The sequence below is a fragment of the Panthera uncia genome, chromosome D2, assembly GCF_023721935.1.
Source record: "Panthera uncia isolate 11264 chromosome D2, Puncia_PCG_1.0, whole genome shotgun sequence".
NCBI lineage: Eukaryota > Metazoa > Chordata > Mammalia > Carnivora > Felidae > Panthera > Panthera uncia.
The window spans coordinates 55,713,666-55,738,337 of NC_064818.1; the positions used below are offsets into that span (position 1 = coordinate 55,713,666).

At 35.7% G+C, this 24,672-nt stretch overlaps 1 protein-coding gene across 1 annotated transcript in view; it reads right to left on the reverse strand.

Annotated features, from left to right (window-relative positions):
* HPSE2 (heparanase 2 (inactive)) overlaps nt 1-24,672 on the reverse strand; it is a 404,410-nt gene that overhangs the window by 246,409 nt on the left and 133,329 nt on the right. The window lies entirely within an intron of this gene.

Genomic DNA, 24,672 nt, shown 5'->3' on the forward strand with positions numbered 1-24,672 from the left:
TCAGAAGGATTATATTACCTTTTGGTTCAGAGTACATTTTGAAGTGATTTAGAAAGCAGCACACACAATTCTAGACATAGGTTGCAAATTAGCAACCAAGTCTAGTCCACAGTATGTTATTGTTAACAACAACAACAAAAAATAGATTGCTAACATTTAAAAATGGGATGGTATTACAAAGTAGCTAGATTTCTAGCTTCTCTTGAAAAATCAGAGGATCTGACACTGCTGGGTCTGTATTCCTTTATGAAATGATAGGAATAGTGTTGGGAGGCAAGGCCAGGAAAGATGACTGGCTGGTAAGTCTGGGAAAATTGCTCAGCCTAGCAGCACTTCAAAAAAATCCACTCAATTCCACATTTCTAATATTTCTGAGAATGGAAACACCATTAGGGTAAATATATTCATTGTTGGTTTGATCCCTGATACCATCAGTTCTACTCACATGTCCCATACCCACCCCATTCCTTCATATCTATTGCCACTATTTTGGTTCTCGCTCTCAGTTTCACTTGTATGAATTATCACAACAATATCTGTATTTGCCTATCTACTTCCAGATTCATCCTTCTTCCAATTTCTTTCATCAGTTTCACTCACCCTTCAAACCTTAGTGGATTTTTTTAGGGGCTCCTGGGTGGCTCAATCAGTTAAACACCCAACTCTTGATTTTGTCCAGGTCATGATCTCACGGTTCATGGGATCAAGCCCTGCACTGAGCTCTGTGCTGACAGTGTGGAGTCTGCTTGGGATCCTCTCTCTCTCTACCCTTCCCATGCTCTCTATCTCAAAATAAATAAACTTAAAAAAAAAAAAAAAAAAACCTTAGTTGATTTTTAAGACTTTCTTCTTCTTTACTTCAAGGACTCTATGACTCAACCATAATTTTCTCCCCGCTTCAAGCCTCTCTACTGTTATCAATGAATTCTTTGTTGGTGTCAGCCAGTTCCGTTTATCACAGAATCCCCTGCTGCATTAGGCTTTGCTCTAATTATTCTCATTTAGCATACCTTTTTTCCTCTTCCTAACATACCCAGATCTTACTTGTCCTTTTAGACAGTGTTTTGCAAGGTATGGATGATATGACTTTAAGTGATAAACAGATTGAAAAAAAATTAGGTTAATAATTATGTACAAGGATTCGCCTTACTCTATCTAGTATTCACTATCCCAGTCCCTAGAGCAGAGTTTCTCAAATGGGGTTCTGTGGAACACTAGAGGTTTCTACAAAAGATGATGCAGAGTGACCAAAGTGCCCCATTAGCAATTGTTATAAAACCTTAAGTCTTGTAAAGCAGAACCATGATCATTTGGTTGAGTCCATTATCAGTTTTTGAAGTGGGGAAGGGGGAGCGGGTTGTCATTTTTATTTTCTTACGTATATGGGAAAGTAGTTTTTAAGAAGCACCAAGAACAAGGACAGAAACTGTCTCATTTTAGTTAAAAATAAAATCCATGGGAATTTATCTCACATTTAACCCAGAGTCTAGTAGTTTGCAACAACAAAAAGTATAGGTTCACATTAAAGAAATAATTATTTCTTTAATAGACTTAATTTAATAAACAATTATTTCTTAATAATAAACTAAATCATTTATTTTTAGCTCCAAAACAGCAATTAAAATTAAAATGCATTTATAAGCCTATTAAAGTGATCATGAGGGGCGCCTGGGTGGCTTAGTCAGTTAAGCATCCTACTTCAGCTCAGGTCATGGTCTCCCACTTCGTGAGTTCAAGCCCCATATCAGGCTCTATGCTGACAGCTTAGAGCCTGGAGCCTGCTTCAGATTCTGTGTCTCCCTGTCTGTTCTTCCCCCGCTTATGCTCTGTCTCTCTCAAAAATAAACATTTAAAAAAATTTTTAAGTGATCATGAAACCAACAGTTGTGTTTACTAATTTTACAATTATCTTATGTGACCATAACTATGCCACTCATTAAGAAAATGGCTTCTTTCAAAGTCTTATATAAAATTGTGTCTTAGGCTATAATGTTATTCATATTGCTTTGACATATAGTTTTATTAACTTTACTATTCAACATTGCTAATTTATTTTCATATTAAGAACATTAATTAAATTCATAAACTTTATTTAAGTAAGCCTAACAAGTCTACCTCTAGTAAAATTTTATCCCATTTTGGCTTAATCCAGTTATTTAACAAAAACACATTACGTTTGCCTTATAAATTTGCAAATTCATGACAAGGAAAGAAAGGGATAGGATAATTTCAGGAAAGAAAGTTAACTATTTGTTTTTCCTTTTTCTCTTCAAGAAAGGCTTTCTAAAAAGTAATTTTTAGTACAAATCTATCCTTATACTTACCATGTACCACATACCATACCCCCCCCCCCATATTGAATAGCATACTCAATAGTAGGATAGAAATTTGTGGTAAGACTTCCAGCCCTACTTGGCTAAGGTAAAAAAAAAAATCAAGTAGAAATTTTAAAAAGGAAAAACTGAAGTATCTTCTATCTATACCACTGACCTACATTGGAGTTGGTATGCTTTTTGGGGAAGAGAAACCTACAAAAGAATAGGCTAAGAAGTTGGCTAAACAGATTCTCAGGAAAATACCGCTATCTATTTAAATGAGCATTGGCAATTATTATTGGATAATAATTTCTACAACTAAATGATCTCACTGACATACAATGAGATTTAGATATTTTTATCCAAAGGAACCCTAAAACTTGAGAATTTATTCAAGTGTTCCTCTGGTATAAAAAGTTTGAGAAAGCACTTCTAGAATTAAAGAATGCATAGAAAAACAAGTCATCTGAACACCAAAATATTCACTGTTGAATTAAGAATTGACTTAAACATTCTTCCCACTTGGCAAAATCCTATCTAATCAAATCAGTGTTTTTAATTTCTCCAATATAATGCAAAGCCATTATAAATCTAGTGGAGAACCAAGTTACAAGTCTGAGAAAAGAGGCAGGATTTCATGAAATCAATGAAAATAATGTCTGATTACTGGTCAAATCGCATGCAAATCCATCAACAAATAAGGATTCAGAAGAATTAGGTCAGTGAACTGAACAAGAGAAAATTCACAAGGATAACACAATAGACTGCTCAAAAATAATTTGAATATTAAAAGATGGAGAGGTCTATTTTGGAGTCTTTTTAATATTTATTCTCATGTCAGAAAAAAATTATTTTCTCAGAAAAATACTCAATATTTAATTAAATAATGTTCTGTTCATTGAAACTGTTCATAGTTACAATAACACCTTACAATTTATTACATTTATTTTCATAATTTTTAGTGTCATTTATAAATCAAACTTTTGCATCAAAATTGAATATGAATGGCTAATATTCTTTTTAGGTAAACTGATTCCCTTTAAGCGGCATTTTTCTGGAATTAATTACCTTACATAATGAGGATTTCCTATGTTGTTTTCATGTATATTAGAAAAACAAATATATATCAAACACAAAAGCACATCCAACCTATGATTTCATTGATCTGATGGTTTAAGACAAGGCAAAGGTATTTACCCAAAAGAAGATGTGAATATAGAAAAAGTGTGGAGAAATAAAAATATAGATGGTTTGTTAATATGGCAAAAATTGGGAATTAGAGTGCCAGAAGTTTGGGAAATATTTTCTTAAGGATAAGTTTGAGTCCCACCTCCTCATGAAGCCATTCCTGAACACATCAATTTCCCTATACTGACCTTGACCTTCTCTAAACAGGTGCTACACAATTTGTTAGCATCTGAGTGCCTTGTGACATCTATGGCATTATCTTACCTTAGGATTTACCACTTGATTTAGTCACTTTTCCAGAGTGAATGGCTTATTTTCCCAGATAACCTGTTAAATTCCTTAAGTATAGTTCTGTATCTCATTGTATCCTTCATAGCATCTATCTGAGAGCAATTTTCTGCCTTAAAATCATGCTGAAGTATTCTTACAAGCCAAATTTGTCTGTTGCATATAAGTGCATATACGTGGTCTAGTAAGAAATTGAAAGGACCAGGGGCACCTGTTTGGCTCAGTCAGTTAAGCATCTGACTCTTGATATTGGCTCAGGTCATGATCTTATGGTTTGTGAGTTCAAGGCCCACGTCTAGCTCTGTGCCAACACTGTGGAGCCTGCTTGAGATTCCCTCTCTCTCTCTCTCTCTCTCTCTGCGCCACTCCCCCAGTCATGTTCATTCTCTCTCAAAAATTAATTAATTAATTTTTAAAAAGTAAAAAGAAATTGAAAGGGCCCAAAGAAAGATCTAATAATTATTATTGTTAGCTCAGGATATGTACTCTAGAGTTTATTAGAAGATTACATATATTTTAAAAAAGAATATTACAGGGGCGCCTGGGTGGCGCAGTCGGTTAAGCGTCCGACTTCAGCCAGGTCACGATCTCGCGGTCTGTGAGTTCGAGCCCCGCGTCAGGCTCTGGGCTGATGGCTTGGAGCCTGGAGCCTGTTTCCGATTCTATGTCTCCCTCTCTCTCTGCCCCTCCCCCGTTCATGCTCTGTCTCTCTCTGTCCCAAAAATAAATAAAAAACGTTGAAAAAAAAATTTAAAAAAGAATATTACATATATTTGAATACAGAGCATTTAGTAGATGCTCAGCCAATGTAATCTTCCTTGGAATATCTGGTGTCAGGTTCCATCCAAGCAGATACTTAAGTATGACTTTCTACTCTCTCCACCAGAGGGTGCCAATGCCTCTATGCCTTCTAGCCAGGCTCCCTGGCATCTTATATAAATAGAATTCTAAGCAGCCTTGTCTGGCAGGCAACTGAAAATAAGGAGCCGGGGCTTGGGTTGAAAAGGAGAATAGGCTTGGGAGTCATCTATATGGTGCTGATAGTTGATGCTGTGAAAGTTCTTGAGGCTTCTAAAGAACAAAAAGGCTGAGGATGAAACCTTAAGAAATGTCTGCATATAAAGATCAGGAAAAAGGGCAGAGAAGTAGAACACAGAAATGTCATCTTAAGGAACCCCAAAGAAGATATTTTCAAGGAGATGTTAGTTAGTGACAGTACATAATGACGAGAAATTAAGAAGAAAACAAACTCAGACAAAAAGTCATTACAGTTAAACAGTGAGGTTAGAAACTAGATTTAGGTTGGGGTGTAAACTTAAAGAATGAGTGGTAAAGAACAAGGAACAATCCTGGTACATTCAACTTATTTTTTGAGGTTCTGTGGCAATAATAGAGAGGAAGAAAACCAAAAAAGTTACTAGAGAAGCACCAAAGTTAAATGTAGGGAAAAAAACCCAAGATTCAAGATCTCATTTTATCAAAAAGCCATTTCTTCAATAAGGCTAATCACGGCTTTATATTATAAACAGATAAGCTCAATGAATTCATACTAAGATATGAATGATGGTCCTTTTCCTTAGTTTCCTCAGGACTTGGTACTTTAAAAACCAAGTAGACAGAAGACAATCCAACAGACAAAAAAAATAAGATTTTCATCAATCTAAGAAGCTGGAGGCTGAAGTTTCTAGTAGGATTTACTCATCTGTTCAATAAATATTGACTGAGCACCTACTTTAGGCACCTACTTGAAGGTTATAGTAATGAACCAAACAGAAAACATGGGTCTGAGCCCCATGGAGTTTATGTTTAGTGTGGTTGCCATGGGGTTCAATGGGGTAGGTAAAGCAGGGTAGGGGATTGTAGAACCAATGGAGGTGGGGTGTGGGGTGTGTGTGTGTGTGTGTGTGTGTGTGTGTATACATATAAATAAAATATATATATAAAATATATAAATAATAAATATGAAATACATATATAAATATACATATATACACACACATATATATATATATATACATATATATATATATAATATATTTTTTGGAGGTGGTATATTTTAAATAAGCCTCACTGATAAGGGAACATTTAAGCAAAGGCCATATGGAAGTAAGAGAGTAAGTCAAGTGAACATATAGGCAAAAGGTCCAAGACAGGTATGAGACTGATGAATGTGAAGAACAGCAAAGAGCCCAGTGTGGTTTCCCCAGAAAGAATGGCAGTAGAAGGCCAGATTATGCAGGGCCTTAAAGGCCATTGTAAATAAAGACTTTGCCTTTTACCCTGAATGACAAGAAAACAATGATGGGTTGTGTTTTTTGGTTTTTTTGGTGTTTTGGTTTGGTTTGGTTTGGTTTTTTTGAAGAGAGAGAGAGAGAGCTGGGGAGGGGCAGAGAGAGAGAGAATCTTAAGCAGACTCCACCCCAGCACAGAGCCTTACAAGGGGCTCTATCTCACCATCCTGAGATCACGGCCTGAGCTGAACTCAAATGTCAGAGGCTTAACTGACTGAGACACCCAGGTGCCCCTGATGGTTTTGAATATGATCCAAATCACATTTTAAAAGCACCAAAATAGCTGTTGAGCTAAAAAGAGACTAGAGGGGAGGAGAGGGCAAAGGTGAAAGCGAAGAAAGTAGTTAGAAATCTATAATAATAATTCAGGCAAGGGATAACACTGGCTTGGATCAGGGTGGTAGCAGCAGAGTAGTTAAAGTGGCTGGGTTCCTGGGATATTTTAAAGGTAGAGCTGATAACATTTGCTGAAGGGTTAGATGTAAGGTATGAAGAAAAAAAGGAGTTAAGGAAAACTCCAAACTTTTTGACCTGAGAAACAGATAGATAAACTTGACATTGAAGAAGAAAGTGTGGGAGATTGGGAGAAGGAAGGATGGGGTAGGAAAAAGTTAATCAATCAACTCCTATTATAGCAAGAGTCAACTATGCCATCGTTGTTCAACTCTGCCCGCACCCTCTTAAGGCATACTGGACCATTTTCCAAAGAGAAAGTATCATGTCTTCCCTTTTAGCATCCATTTAAATGTCTGATATATGATAAGCCTTAATAAATATCTAACTCATACAGGTGTTATTTAGGCCCATTCAATGCCACTTATGATCTGCCTTGTACCATAAATACTCAATCTCAGTTATCATTATTCACTGTAGCAAGTTCCCTCTAGATTATGTCTATTGCTCCATGCTGTTTAAATGCACTCACATAATATACCAATTGCTTTAAGAGTTCAATTTGGAGTGAATAATATGGGGGAGGTATAGGAGAGTATCCACCAGAAGCTGGAAGAACAGAGGAATTTCTAATGGAAGCCAGAAAGAAATATGAGAGTAAAAATCAGAGTGAGGTGAACTCTTTACCAACTCTGTCTCTTGTAATTCAGAGAGAAACCATCAGTTAATGGGGAAATATTTGAGTAGTGAGTACAACCAATAAAAAGGGGAACATTTTAATTGTAGCTATTAAGAGAGAACAGTTTGAAAATTGCCTGGGAGAAAAACAGAGCCATTTCACAAAGAATGAAGACATCTTTAAGCTAAGAGCTAATTTTAATATGAATAGAAATATCTCCAGTTTAGTCAGGGCAATGAAACCTTAACTAGGTTATAAAGAAATCAGCCTATATATCTATAATTTGACTGAAGCTGTTGAAGAAGAATGAGATTTGGGAAATATCTGTGAATAAAAATTACAACACTCTCAAAAGACTGTGATAGAGACTAATTATTGCATTAATCAACTTAACTAAATTTAAAAGTAAAACTAAATGCCACCGAATATAATGGGATCTCTGGATCCCATCAGAAGTCCATCTAAAGTATGACAGGAAAAGAACAAAAGAGACACTGACATTAGTAAAGAGGCCAGGATTGTTTTTAAGAAATATGCCCTTAAGTAAATGATTTTAAAAGATGCAAATAATATCTCTAGAGGACAATTTAGAAATATCTATCAAAATTTAAATGTGCGTTCCTTTAGACCAAGCCATCCCACTGCTAGGCATTATAAACATATATAATAATTTCCCAAAGGTATACAGAGATTACCACTGCATTTTCTTTTTAATAGCCAGTAACTGAAAACAATCCAAATGTCTATGAAATGGGGACTGTTCAATAACTTATAAAGAATCTATTGTACAGAAAGAGATTCCAAATAAGGAAAAGGAGCGGGCTAGACTAAACCATGTGTTGAATTGGACTATAGGTATCAGTATAACTTACAGTTTTTAGTATATGTATATATGGATAGATACAGATATATAAATGTGTATATGGGTGAGATACACATACACACACACACACACACACACACACACACACACACTTCTCCTGTCCTCTGAGCAAGCCTGGAAGCAATAACATTCTGGTATCAATGAGCACACTTAGCACCCAGATCTTGGTTTCTAAATACCATTCTCTCATAAAAGAAACCAGTGTTCCTTAAAGAAATGGCTAATACCAGAGTTAGATCAGAGAAGATATAAGATAAACCTAGGGGGGTGCCTGGGTGGCTCAGTTGGCTATGGCTCTGGTCATAATCTCACAGTTCTTGAGTTCAAGCCCCACATCAGGCTCTCTGCTGTCAGTGTGGAGCCTCCTTCAGATCCTCTATTTCCTTCTCTCTCTCTCTCTCTCTGCCCCTCCCTCACTCATGCTTGCTCCCTTTCTCTCTCTCTCAAAAATAAACATTAAAAAAGATAAGCCTAGAGTATTTTGTGGTACCAGAAATTAAAGGAGTGCTCAAAAGGTGATGGAGGCATGTAAAAAGGTCATAAGAGCCAATATGAACGAGTCCCCAGTGGCCAAAGTTGAGAAAATTTAAACAACAAAATGAATAATGATAGCACTGGATTATAACCTTCAGAATAAAAACAAGACCCCAAAGTCATATTGTATAAATAAATGACTAAATAAATAAAAGGGAGAGAAGGAACAGCTCTTCCTTACAGAATACCACTTAATAAATGTAAAAGAATGGACATAGAAAACTGCCATTAGGCAACACCTCAGTAGTAACTATTGCAATCAAGGACTACTGATGGATGCTAAAATTAGTATGTTAGAGTATGATGACAAAAAAGACTTGGATTGTCTCAAAGTATCTTCCCTAACATAAAAGATGAAAATAATAACTTTACAGAGGAGAAACATGACAGACACCATCTTACCCTTGTGATCAAAATTAACCAGAGCAGATATATTGACACAAAGTACACTGATACGAAGTCCTGGGAAGGGTAGAGTATCACTTTAGTGATATTTTGATAAAAAATGTAAAACCTGAGATTAATCATTAGAAAACATCAGACAAACTCAATTTAAGGGACACTCTATAAAATATATGGCATGGACTCTTCAAAAGTGAAAAAAAAAAGACTAAGGAAAAATCATCCCAAATTGAAAGACAGGATAGCTAAATGCAATGTAGTGTCCTAAATGGAATTCTAGAACAGAAAAAAGTATAATAGTGGGAAAATTGGCCAAATTTGAAAAAGATCTATAGATTAATTAATAGTACTATATCAATGTTAATTTCCTTATTTCTATAATAATACTACAGTTATGTCAAATGTTAACGTTAGGGGAAGCTGGATGAAGAGCATATTAAAATTCTACAAACATATGAATTGTGATTTCATAAAATTTGATGAACTTTTTCATAAGGCTAAAAATAATTCAACATATGTTAAAAAAGAACAAAGCAGATCTGTATACATTCACATGAAAAACATCAAAATGTTTTTGTTTTAAAAAGTTAAAAAGATGGGGTGCCTGGGTGGCTCAGTCAGTTAAGCACCTGACTCTGGCCCAGGTCATGATCTCATGGTTTGTGAGTTTGAGCCCTGTGTCAGGCTCTGTGTTGACAGCACAGAGCCTGGAGTCTGCTTCAGATTCTGTGTCTCCCTCTCTCTGCCCCCTGCCTGTTCTCTCTCACACACAAGTAAATAAACGTTAAAATTTTTAAACAAAAAGTGAAAAAGAAAAAAAGGCAATGACCAGAATGGTATAGTATGATCTCTTCTAAGTGATATACTCACGTACATATATACACAAATACACAACCCTATATGTATATACAATTAGGTATATAAATAACCATTTTGTTGTAAGGAAACAAAACTTAAAAACTCGTAATTTGGGAGGAAAGGAAGTGAAGGTAAGAGGGGGAGTGAGACTTTTATTTTTCAGTTTTCAACAAGTCTGCATTTCTATACAAACAAGGATTATCTAGGCAAGAAATTATGGCCCTTTTCTCAATTTCTTTTCTATACCTCTCTATATTAAAATAAAGGAATAAAATAAAATTTGAAAGTATTTAATCTGTACTATTTACCATATAACTTAAGGATCTGCTTTTGTGAAAAAAATTAAGTCTTCAGTGGTATTGCTTAAATTTTCTAAATAAGTTACATTCTTTTGCATATAATCCCCAGTATTCCATGAGTCTGGTTCACATGCTTTCTGGAATGAAAAGATTTCTCACTCACTGCTAGCAAACAATACAACCTAGCATTTTGTTGTTGTGAAACAAAGAACATGTAGATTATTTTATCTAGGTTTATGAGAGTTTAGCTAAGAATCACATCACTTTTTCTATGAAGGACCACATAGTAAATATTTTACATTTGTGAGCCACATATCATCTCTGTCACATATTCTTTTTTTTCTAAATAGCAATTTAAAAATATAAAAGTCATTCTTAGCTCATACTGGGTTCTGAACCTGAGGCGCATGCACAATTTACTGTAGAATTCCAGACAGCATTCCACCTCTACACTGGATAAATAACATATGTTCATACGTATATTTAATGGTATTTCTTGAATAGCTATAGATACTTTTAGGATTAACACAAAACAAATTATTTTAAAAAGCATTACTGAATTCATATAAACCTCCTGTCCCTATTAATTTTCATCATCAGTGGACACCAAAATTGTAACTGGTCTTATGTGGAGTGTTCATTAAATGTCTTAATATTAAAAAGGACTTCTCACACAAAGACTCAGAAAGTGTAACTTCCACCTACTCCCTTAAGGGAATTACTTAAGGTTGCAATTCATTCAAACAAGAGAAGAAGCCATGAGATCCAGAAAGAGTAGATCAAATTCAGGGAGTAATAATGAAAAGTCTACGAATGAGACTTATACAGAATACCTAGAGGGGAACGACTTTACAGTGAATGAAAAGAATAGAAAAAATGTGTAAATGTGATAAAGATATATTTTGTAAGGGAAAAAAAGCAATTTAAAAACTGAGAACAAAAAAATCTGAATAAGAAATTTAAGTTCAAATATGAAATAATCTAAAATGTGATATGGTCTTAAGCAGTTAAAGGAGTATAAAGGAAAAAAAAGATTATTTGACCTTGATGATAGGGAAATTCTTTGAGTGGCCCAGGAGTTGTGACATTAGAGTATAAAATAGAAAATGCCAATCTACCATAGGTTTTGTCCCAGCAAAAAAAGACTTTTATGTCAAAATTATGTAGCTCCTCTTTATTGCTTTTCAATATTTGGATACTTTCTATAGCAAAGTGTAGAGAATCGGTAATGATTGCAGAACAAAATGGGAATAACACCAATGATAAAGTAAAAGTAAATGTGTTACTGAAAATGGAAGATTCCTTTAAGGGGAAGTAAATGAAAGAGTTGCAGTATTAATATGTTTATCTTACGTAACAGGGTACCAAGAAACACAAAAGTTGACAGAACAAAAAGTAGAAGTTAAAATATGTCATTTAAAGTTACAGAACTGGACAGCAACATGCAGAAGAATAAAACTGGACCACTTTCTTAAACCATACATAAAGATAAATTCAAAATGGATGAAAGACCCAAATGTGAGACAGGAAAACATCAAAAATCCTAGAGGAGAAAAAAGGCAACAACCTCTTTGATCTCAGCCACAGCAACTTCTTACTTCACATGTCTCTGAAAGCAAGGGAAATAAAAGCAAAAATGAACGTTGGGACCTCATCAAGATAAAAAGTTTCTGCACAGCAAAGGAAACAATCAACAAAACTAAAAGGCAACCAATGGAATGGGAGAAGATATTTGCAAATGACGTATCAGATAAAGGGTTAGTACCCAAAATCTATAAAGAATTTACCAAACTCAACACCTGAAAAACAAATAATCCAGTGAAGAAATGGGAAGAAGACATGAATAGACAATTTTCAAAAGAAGACATCCGGATGGCTAAGAGACACATGAAAAGATGCTCAACATCGCTCATCATCAGGGCAATACAAATCAAAATCACATTGAGATACCACCTCACACCAGTCAGAGTGGCAAAATTAACAACTCAGGAAACAAATGTTGGTGAGGATGCAGAGAAAGGGGAACCCTCTTGCACTGTTGGTGGGAATGCAAACTAGTGCAGCCACTGTGGAAAACAGTGTGGATGTTCCTCAAAAAATTAAAAATAGAATTACCCTATGACCCAGCAATAGCACTACTAGGAATTTATCCAAAGAATACAGGAGTGCTGATTTGTAGAGGCACATGTTCCCTGATGTTTACAGCAGCACTAACAACAATAGCCAAATTATGGAAAGAGCCCAAATGTCCATCAACTGATGAGTGGATAAAGAAGATGTCATATATAGATGTGTGTATACATATATACAAAAAGTTGTGTGTGTATGTATGTGTGTATATACACATACATGTACACATACACACACACACAATGGAATACTACTCAGTGATGGAAAAGAATAAAATCTTTCCATTTGCAACAATGTGGATGGAACTTAAGGGTATTATGCTAAGTGAAATAAGTCAGCCAGAGAAAAACAGATATTATATGTTTTCACTCACATGTGAAATTTGAGAAACTTAACATAAGACCATAGGGGAAGGGAAGGAAAAATAAGTTATAAACAGAGAAGAAGGCAAACCATAAGAGACTCTTAAGTACAGAGAACAAACTAACAGTTGATGGAGGTGGGGGTTGGGGGGGCAGGGGAAAATGGATGATGGGCATTGAGGAGGGCACTTGCTGGGATAAGCACTGGGTGTTGTAATATAAGTCATGAATCATGGGAATCTACTCCTAAAACCAAAACTACATTTTATGTAAGCTAACTTGACAATAAACTTTAAAAAATAAATAAACAAATGAATAAATAAAGTTACAATGATAATAAATATTCTAAAATATTTATATATTTAAATATATTTATTAATATTTTAGTGGTTTATATAATTGATTAATATGAATAAAATATATATTCTTTATCAAATATATTTTTATCACAAAGCTATCAAATGCTGGGAAGAAAAGAGGAGGGAAGAGAACATTGTTAAGTTAGCCAAATCCTCATGTTTCTCAGCAGAGTCAATGGAGCCAAAGTTATTAAATAAATAAAAGGAGGTATGAGCATTTTATTTGATCACAAAGTGATAAATATGGAAAGATTGGAAAACAGTAGAAAATTCCATAATATCATAAGCTAATTCTTTGAAAGACTAATAAAATAGTAAAATCTCTATCAAGTTTGATGAGAAAGAGAGAAAGAAAAAGTGGAGAAAAGACATAGAACAACAATTTTAGCAAAGAAAAAGGAAATATAACTGTTGTTGAAGTATTTTCACATGATAGTAATATATGTAAATAGCATTATGTGACTGCAGTTGAGATGCAGTAATCTTACACGTTAGCAATAACCAATTTGAAAAATACAAAAGAAAAAAATTACCATTCATGATAACATATTATGGATATATTAGAATATATAAATATAAATACAGTAAAACCTTGATGTGCAAGCATAATTCATTCCAGAAACATGCTTGTAATCCAAAGCAGTTGTATATCAAAGCAAATTTCCCTATAAGAAATAATGCAAACTCAGATGATTTGTTACACAACCCAAAAATATTCACATAAAACTGATTACAATACTGTAATATAATGCAAAATAATAAAGAAAATACAAAATATAAATAAAAATAAACAAATTAGCCTGCACTTTTACCTTTGAAAACCTTCACGACTGCTGTGAGGGAGATAAGAGAGAAGAGGGCTATTGTATGGGACAACTTTCACTATCACTAACAGAACCACTGTTGTATATTGGCTCAATGGAATTTTTTTCTTTTAGTGTAACTTTAACAAGAAACCTATCCAATGACATTTGCTTTTGCCTCCTTTTGATAATTTCACGGAAATGTGACATTGCATTGTCATTAAACAGATTCATCGCTAGCACTGCTACAGTCTTATTTGGGTGGTGCTTTTTTACAAAATTTTGCACTGCTTCCCACATGTTATACATGTCCTTAATCTCATATGAAGTGAGGAATTCCTCCACCCTTTTCTCCTCCTTCTCTGCAGACAAGATGCAGACATAGACTTCTTATAAAATCTTGCAATTTCTACTCTCATACCCCATTCAAACTTCTCGATGATTTCCTTCTTAACTTCCACCATAATTATTTCCTTACCACCTTTCTTTGCACCTTTTTCTGCATGGGGACCATTGTATATGCTCACACAGATGTTGACTAAAGTACAGTATTAATAAACTCTTGTCATATACTGTATTTAACTGGTAACTGGTAATAGGGCAGCAGAGGAAAGGGTCTGTATCTGCAGGCAGCCTGGCCTAGAATGAAGCAAAGCATTCCTAAGCTTATTCTTGTATAGAAAAGCAAAGGACTGTTCATAGGTGCTTTGAAGTGACAAAAAATACACTACTGCCAATTGTGGCTACCTTCCAATGTTCTGAAAATCACTGATTTCTGCCAAACAAGGTGGCCTGACTATCTCAGCATGGGAGATGATCACCCACAATCCCACAGTGAGAGAGAGAAAGAAAGAGAGAAGCACTGGCTCATTTATAATCATGTGATACTTGGCATCATGTACTACTCATATCTTAAGACATCATTCATCTCTCAAGTTAAAATTTATTAGAAATGTTTGTTCATCTTGCAGAATTCTCACAGAACAACTTACAATCCAAGGTTTTACTGTATCTATGAAATAACAAGGCATATGTCCAACAAAAATGTGTATTACCCTTATGGAGAAAATTACAAACCTTGTTGGTAAAAGAAGGTTTGAATAAATAGAAATTACGCCTTATTTGGGGGTAAGAAGTTTGGTATTTTTTAAAATGCCAATTCTCCCTATATTAATATATGAGTATAATGTAATTACAATAAAGTTCCACCAGAGATTATCACATAATTTGACAAAGTAATCTTAAAGTTAATATTTAAGAGTAAAGAGCAAAGAATTTCATAGAATGGGGAGCCCGGTGATGTTAGTTAATCATTGCATCCATTTTATTCTCTGCTGACATTTGCCAATTCTGGACTAAGCTGAAGAATAAAAGTTCTAACATATGAGTAATTGAGTCTTATATGAGTGGAAAAAGAGAATAAGGGGCAATAAATATTTGAAGAAATAATAGCCATGAATTTTCGAAACTTGACAAAAGAAATCAATTCAAAGATTTAAGAAGCTCAGGAAACTGTGAATAGGAAAAATGCAAAAGATATCTAGAAATATCATGGCCACAATGCTGAAACTCAAAGCCAAGAGAACAACTTAAAAGCAATCACAGTGAAGGAAAGGCATATTACTTTCATGATATCAACAATGAGACTGACAGCTCACTTTTCAATCAAAACTATGTAAGTCAACTGACAATGAACAGCACCTTTAAAGTTTACAAAGTGCAAACTTTCAATATGGAATCATTTACCCAGAAGAAAATATCCTCAAAAAATGAAAACAAGACTTCTAAGCTTCCATCCATGTCAATCAAGATGCCAACTACAGCATATTTCTCACACTGATTATAACTACGATCTCTGAGTAGAATACAAAGACAACCACCTAAGTACTCTGAAAAGTAAACATGAGCAAAAAGCCTATAAACTGAACTCAAAATCTGGACAATGATCTGTAATGAGGGCAAGTTGCATGGTCTTATTTTCCTTCTTTATCTTCAAGCTTTGACTGAGAAAAGTCCCAAGTGGCAGAACTGTGCCATGGGTGTTGAAAGCAAAAATTATCAGAAACAAAACATTACCTCTAGCCATGAAACCAGGAAAAGAGGTTCCTGCATGCAAGACAATTTGTAGAGAAATACCCACTTCCTTTAACCTTTTCCTTATTTCCCTTTTCTCTCCAAGTCCCACCAGTAGGCTGACTAGTTGGAAAATTTTATGGTTGTGATGGTGATGACACAGGCACCTAAAACCCTGAGAAAAGATTCATCTGTCTGAATAGAAATATTGTAAAAATGGGCTCCCACTGCCCAAATAATGTGGAGGAATTCCCTGGTATTTTTTCACCTTCTTCTTTCTCACCAATTTGCCTGCAAGGTGGCCCCAGTCTCACAGAACTGCATGAAAACACAGGGGAATTAACCAGAAAATTAATAAAAGAAAGATGTCTGGAAAATTCTCCTAAATACTTGGAAATTATACCACACTATAAAAAACTTTTAGGGAAATTAATGAATACACTGAACAGAGTAAAAATGGAACTAGAATATATCAAAATTTGTGGAATACAAACAAAACAGTGCTTAAAGAGAAAACTGTGAGCTTTAATTGCTTCATGTAAAGTGAAGAAAGGTTTTACATCATTAATATGAGCTACAAAAAGAAAAGCAAATAGAATCCAAAGCTAATAGGAAGAGAAAGATAATAATGAATAGAAATGAATAAATTGAAAAAACTAGATAAAATCAAATAAAAAACTAGTTCTTTGAAAAAATCAATAAAATTGACAAAACTCTCAAAAACTGACCAATAACACTATGGAGAAAGACACAAATTACCAATTTCAAGAATTAAAGACAAGAATTAATATAAACCATATAAACATTAAAAGGAAAATAAGATATTATGAACAACTTGTAAATTCAAGCATTTACATAAAATGGAACCATGCTTTGAAATACAGAAACTACCAAAATTCACTCAGTAAAAGAATATTATAGGAATAGTCATACATCTAGCATTACATTCTAAAGAAACTGAATTCATAGTTTAAGACTTTCCAATAAAGAACACAGGCTCAGATGGTTTCACTGGTGAAACCAATTCTACATCAGTGAACACTTAAGGAAAAAATACCAGCTCAACACAGTGTCTACCAGAAAACAGAAGAGAACAGTTTTCAACTAATTTTAATAGACCAGCATCACCCTGATGCCAAAAAACCAAAGAAATTACAAGAAATAAAAAATACGTACTAATATCTCTTATGAAAACATTTTTAAAATCCCCAAGAAAATATTAACAAATTAAATTCCAAATGTAAATATATATAAAAAATAACATGATCAAATGGAGTTTATCCCAGTAATGGAAGCCTGATTTAATGTTCAAAATTCAATCAATGTAATTCACAAAATCAACAGGCTAAAGAAGAAAAATTACATTCATTTCAGTAGATGAAGATAAAGCATTTAACAAATTCAACCTCCGTTTATGATTAAAAACTCTTAGAAAACTATGCATAGAAGAGTTCTTCCTTGATAAAGGGCATCTGCAAAAAAATTTCCAACTCTTAGAGCAAGTTGGAGCTTTTCATTATTTAGCTTTTCATTGCTTAGTATATTATTAGCTGTGGGCCTTGTTAGGCAAGAAAAAAAAAGCCATCTAAATTAGAAAGGAAGAAGTAAAATTTTCTGTGTTTACAAATGGCATGACCTTAAACACAGAAATCCTAAGTAAGGGCTCTACAAAAAAAAATTTATAACTAATAACCAAATTCAGTAAAGTCTCAGAATACAAAATCAACATACAAAATTCATTTGCATCTCTATACAATAACAACAATCTGTCCAAAAAAATAAATTAAGAAAACAATTCCATTTAGACTAGCATAAAAAGCAATAAAATACTTAGGAATAAATTTAACCAGGTGAAAGACTTGTGCACTGAAAACTACAAAACAATGATGAAATAAATGTCAAAAGATACAAATAAATGGAAGGACATTCTATGTTCTTGAACCAGAAGGATTAATATTGTTAAAATATCCATACTTCACCAAATGTTCTATAGATACAATGCAATCTCCACTCCAATCCCAATGGAACTTTTTACAGAAATACAAAAACAATCCTAAAATTAATTTGAAACCACAAAAGACTTCAAATAGCCAAAGCAATTTTGAGAAAGAACAAAGCTGGAGGTACCACATTCCATATTTCAAAACATATTACAAAGCGACAGTAATCAAAACACTATGATACTGGCATAAAAGCAGACATAGAGACCAATAGAACAGAAAAGACTGCCCAGAAATAGGACCATAGACATATATTCAACTGATCTTCAACAAGTGTGCCAAGAATATGCAGTGGGGAAAAGATAGCCCATTCAATAAATTATATTGGGGAAAGTTGGATATCCATATGCAAAAGATTAAAACTGGACAGGGCAAAGATGGCAGTGTAGGAGGACGCAGGGCTCACCTTGTCCTGCTGATCGCTTAGACTCCACCCACATCAGCCTAAATAACCCAGAAAACTGCGGGAAGACTAGCAGAATGGACTCTCCAGAGCCAAGCGCAGACAAGAGGTCCATGGAAGAGGGTAGGAAGGGCAGAGAGGCGGTGCATGCTACACGGACTGGTGGGAGGGAGCCGGGCGGTGGAGGGGCAGCCTGCCTGGCAAGGCAGATCCCTGAAGTCTGGCTTGCAAAAGTGGAGGGGCCGGACTCCATGAGTTCTGACAGCCAGCAGGACTTAACATCTGGAATGTTATAAGTCAACAGCTCTGCTCAGAGAGCAGGAGGGTGAGAGGACACCGGGAGGGAGAGGTGTTGAGCCCCAGAAGACAGAGCTCAGCTCAGCAGGGAACAAAGGCGCTGGCAAGCGCCATCTCCCTCTCCCATCCACCAGCCAAAATCCCAAAGGGAACCAGTCCCTGTCACCGAACTTGCTTGCACAAGGCAAATGCCCAATGCTGTGCTTCTGTGGATCCATGCCTCGGAGGGGCCTGCCTCCCTCCCGATGCTGCAGGGCCCCTCCTGCAGGGGATCACCACTGGCAAAGCTAGCTAAGCCTACCCCTCCCACCCCTGTGCACCTTATGGATCCACCCTGTCTAATAGACCCTTGGCCAGATCCCATCGAAGCAGCACCACAAGCCTGGCAGTGTTCAAGCAGCCCAGACAGGGTCCACACTACTCCACAGTGAATCCTGCCCCCGGAAGAGGGGAAGATAAGGTACATACCAGTCTGACTGTGGTGTGGCCCCAGTGGTGGGCTGAGGGTAGACATCTGGTCTGACTGCGGCCCCTCCCACCAACACAAGTTTCTCCAGACACCACAGGGGAAGTGCCCTGCAGGTTGGAGCTACCACAGGGACTAATTAAAATGACGAAACGGAAGAATTCTTCTCAAAAGAAACTCCAGGAAGTAGTGACGGCTAACAAATGATCAAAACCAATTTAAGCAATATAAGGGAATAAGAATTTAGAGTAACAGTCATAAGATTAATCGCTGGGCTTGAAAAAAGCATAGAGGACAGCAGAGAATCCATTGCTACAGAGATCAAGGGACTAAAAAATAGTCATGAGGAATTTAAAAATGCTATAAATGAGGTACAAAATAAAATGTTGGTGGCCATAGCATGGATTGAAGAGGCAGAGGAGAGAATAGGTGAATTAGAAGATAAAATTATGGAAAAAGAGGAAGCTGAGAAAAAGATAAAAAAATCCAGGAGTATGAGGGGAGAATTAGAGAAATAAGTGATGTAATCAAATGGAACAATATCCGTATCATAAGAATTCCAGAAGAAGAAGAGAGAGAGAAAGGGGCTGAAGGTGTACTTGAACGAATCATAGCTGAGAACTTCCCTGATCTGGGGAAGGAAACAGGCATTAAAATCCAAGAGGTACAGAGAACTCCCTTCAGATGTAACTTGAACTGATCTTCTGCACGTCATATAGTGAAACTGGCAAAATACAAGGATAAAGAGAGAATTCTGAAAGCAGCTAGGGATAAACAGGCCCTAACATACAAAGGAAGACACATAAGGGTAGTAGCAGACCTATCTATTGAAACTTGGCAGGCCAGAAAGGAATGGAAGGAAATCTTCAATTTATGAACAGAAAAAATATGCGGCCAAGAATCCTTTTTCCAGCAAGTCTGTCATTCAGAATAGAAGGAGAGATAAAGGTTTTCCCAAACAAACAAAAACTGAAAGAATTTACACCACTAAACCAGCCCTACCAGATATCCTAAGGAAGACTCTGTGGGTGAAATGTTACAAGGACCACAAAGTACCAGAGACATCACTACAAGCATGAAACCTACAGATATCACAATGACTCTAAACCCTTATCTTTCAATAATAACACTGAATGTAAATGGACTAAATGCTCCAACCAAAAGACAGAGGGTATCAGAATGGATAAAAAACCAAGACCCATCTATTTTCTGTCTACAAGAGACTCATTTTAGACCTGAGGACACCTTCAGATTGAAAGTGAGGGGATGAAGAGCTATCTATCATGCTACTGGAAGTCAAAAGAAAGCTGGAGTAGCCATACTTATATCAGATAAACTAGACTTTAAATTAAAGCCTGTAACAAGAGATGAAGGGCATTATATAATAATTATAGGGTCTATCCATCAGGAAGAGCTAACAATTATAAATGTCTATGCACTGAATATGGGATCCCCAAATATATAAAACAATCACAGACATAAACAACCTTATTGATAAGAATGTGGTAATTGCAGGGGACTTTAATACTCCACTTACAACAATGGATAGATCATTCAGACACAGAATCAATAAAGAAACAAAGGCCCTGAATAATACATTTGACCAGATGGACTTGACAGATATATTTAGAACTCTGCATCCCAAAGCAACAGAATATACCTTCTTCTCAAGTGCACATGGAACATCCTGTAAGACAGATCACATACTGGGTCACAAAACAGCCCTTAATAAGTATAAAAGAACTGAGATCATACCATGCATACTTTCAAACCACAATGCTATGAAACTTGAGATCAACCACAGGAAAAAGTCTGGAAAACCTCCAAAAGCATGGAGGTTAAAGAACACCTACTAAAGAATGAATGGATCAACCAGGCAATTAGAGAAGAAATTTAAAAATATATGTAGACAAATGAAAATGAAAATACAACAATCCAAACGCTTTGGGATGCAGCAAAGGCAGTCCTGAGAGGAAAACACATTGCAATCCAGGCCTATCTCAAGAAACAAGAAAAATCCCAAATACAACATCTAACAGCATACCTAAAGGAAATAGAAGCAGAACAGCAAAGACACCCCAAACCCAGCAGAAGAAGAGAAATAATAAAGATCAGAGCAAAAATAAACAATATAGAATCTAAAAACATAGTAGAGCAGATCAATGAAACCAAGAGTTGGTTTTTTGAAAAAATAAACAAAATTGATAAACTTCTAGCCAAGCTTCTCAAAAAAAGAAAAGGGAGATGACCCAAATAGATAAAATCATGAGTGAAAATGGAATTATTACAACCAATCCCTCAGAAATACAAGCAACTATCAGGGAATACTATGAAAAATTATATGCCAACAAACTGGACAACCTGGAAGAAATAGAAAAGTTCCTAAGCACCCACACCGTCCAAAACTCAAACAGGAAGAAATAGAAAATTTGAACAGACTTCATTAGTTATGGAACTAATGAAGAAATTTAATCAGTTATCAAAAATCTCACAACAAATAAGAGTCCAGGACCAGATGGCATCCCTGTGGAATTCTACCAGGCATTTAAAGCAGAGATAATACCTATCCTTCTCAAGCTGTTCCAAAAAATAGAAAGGGAAGGAAAACTTCCAGACTCATTCTGTGAAGCCAGCATTACTTTGATTCCCAAACCAGACAGAGACCCAGCAAAAAAGGAGAACTACAGGCCAATGTCCCTGATGAATATGGATGCAAAATTCTCAACAAGATACTAGCAAATCAAATTCAACAGCATACAAAAAGAATTATTCACCATGATCAAGCAGGATTCATTCCTGGGCTGCAGGGTTGGTTCAATATTCACAAATCAATCAATATGATACATCACATGAATAAAAGAAAAGATAACAACCATGTGATCCTGTCAATCAATGCAGAAAAAGAATTTGACAAAATTCAGCATTCTTTCTAATAAAACCCCCCGAGAAAGCCAGGATAGAAGGAACATACTTAAAGATCATAAAAGCCATTTATGAAAAGCCCACAGCTAATATCATTCTCAATGGGGAAAAACTGAGTTTCCCCCTGAGATCAGGGATGTCCACTCTCACCACTGTTGTTTAACATAGTGTTGGAAGTTCTAGCATCAGCAATCAGACAACAAAAGGTAATCAAAGGCATCAAAATTGGCAAAGATGAAGTCAAGCTTTTACTTTTTTCAGATGACATGATACTATACATGGAAAACCCGATAGACTCCACCAAAAGTCTGCTAGAACTCACACATGAATTCAGCAAAGTCGCAGGATACAAAATCAATGCACAGAAATCAGTTGCATTCTTATACACAAATAATGAAGCAACAGAAAGACAAATAAAGAAACTGATCCCATTCACAATTGCACCAAGAAGCATAACATACCTAGGAATAAATCTAACCAAAGATGTACAAGATCTGTATGCTGAAAACTATAGAAAGCTTATGCAGGTAATTGAAGAAGATACAAAGAAATGGAAAAACATTCCATGCTCATGGATTGGAAGAACAAATATTGTAACATCTCAATACTACCCAAAACAATCTATACATTCAATGCAATCCCAATCAAAATTGCATCGGCATTCTTCTCAAAGCTAGAACAAGCAATCCTACAATTTGTATGGAACCACAAAAGACCCCGAATAGCCAAAGTAATACTGAAGAAGACCAAAGTGGGGGGCATCACAATCCCAGACTTTAGCCTCTACTACAAAGCTGTAATCATCAAGACAGCATGGTATTGGCACAAAAACAGACACATAGACCAATGGAATAGAATACAGACTCCAGAACTGGACCCACAAAAGTATGGCCAACTCATCTTTGACAAAGCAGGAAAGAATATCCAGTGGAAAAAAGACAGTCTCTTTAACAAATGGTGCTGGGAGAACTGGACAGCAACATGCAGAAGAATGAAACTAGACCACTTTCTTACACCATTCACAAAAATAAACTCAAAAAGGATGAAGGACCTGAATGTGAGACAGGAAACCATGAAAACCCTAGAATAGAAAGCAGGAAAAAACTTCTTTGACCTCAGCTGCAGTAATTTCTTACTTGAAACCTCTCCAAAGGCAAGGGAATTAAAAGCAAAAGTGAACTATTGGGACCTCATGAAGATAAAAAGCTTCTGCACTGCAAAGGAAACAATCAACAAAACTAAAAGGCAACCGACAGAATGGGAAAAGATATTTGCAAATGACATATCAGACAAAGGCTAGTATCCAAAATCTATAAAGATCTCACCAAACTCCACACCCAAAAAACAAATAATCCAGTGAAGAAATGGGCAGATGACATGAATAGACACTTCTCTAAAGAAGATATCCAGATGGCCAACAGGCACATGAAAAGATGCTCAATATCACTCCTCATCAGAGAAATACAAATCAAAACCACACTCAGATATCACCTCACGCCAGTCAGAGTGGCTAAAATGAACAAATCAGGAAACTATAGATGCTGGAGAGGATGTGGAGAAATGGGAACCCTCTTGCACTGTTGGTGGGAATGCAAAATGGCGCAGCTGCTGGGGAAAACAGTGTGGAGGTTCCTCAAAAGATTAAAAATAGATCTACCCTATGACCCAGCAATAGCACTGCTAGGAATTTACCCAAGGGATACAGGAGTACTGATGCATAGGGGCACTTTTACCCCAATGTTTATAGCAGCACCTTCAACAATAGCCAAATTATGGAAAGAGCCTAAATGTCCATCAACTGATGAATGGATAAAGAAATTGTGGTTTATATATACAATGGAATACTACTTGGCAATGAGAAAGAATGAAATATGGCCTTTTGTAGCAATGTGGATGGAACTGGAGAGTGTTATGCTAAGTGAAATAAGTCATACAGAGAAAGACAGATACCATATGTTTTCACTCTTATGTGCATCCAGAGAAACTTAACAGAAGACCATGGGGGAGGGGAAGGGGAAAAAAGTTACAGAGAGGGAAGGAGGAAAACCATAAGAGACTCTTAAAAACTGAGAATAAACTGAGGGTTGACGGGGGGTGGGAGGGAGGGGAGGTGGGTGATGGGCATTGAGGAGGGCACCTGTTGGGATGAGCACTGGGTGTTGTATGGAAACCAATTTGACAATAAATTTCATATTTAAAAAAAGAGACTAAAACTGGACCTTTGTTTCACACTATACATAAAAATAAACTCAAAATGAATTGAAGACTTAAATGTAAAACCTGAAACCATAATACTCTTAGAAAAAAACATAGGAAAAATGTTTCTAGATATTGGATGGGGCAATGATTTCCTGGATATGGCATCAAAAAAGCACAGGCAACAAAAGCAAAACTAGACAAATTAGAGTAGACCAAACTAAAAAGCTTCTGCACAGCAAAAAAAAAAAAACAAAAACAAAAACAAAAACAAAACACAATTAACAAAATGAAAAACCAACCTACAATGGGAAAAATATTTTCCGACCATATATCATATAAGAGGTTAATATCCAAAATATATTTGGCAATGTTATAACTCAACAGAAACAAACCACAAATAACTCAATTTAAAAATGGGCGAAGGACCTGAATACACATTTCTCCAAAGAAGACATACAAATGGCCAATAGGGATATGAAGATGTGTACAACATCACTAGTCATCAGGGAAATGCAAATCAAAACGACA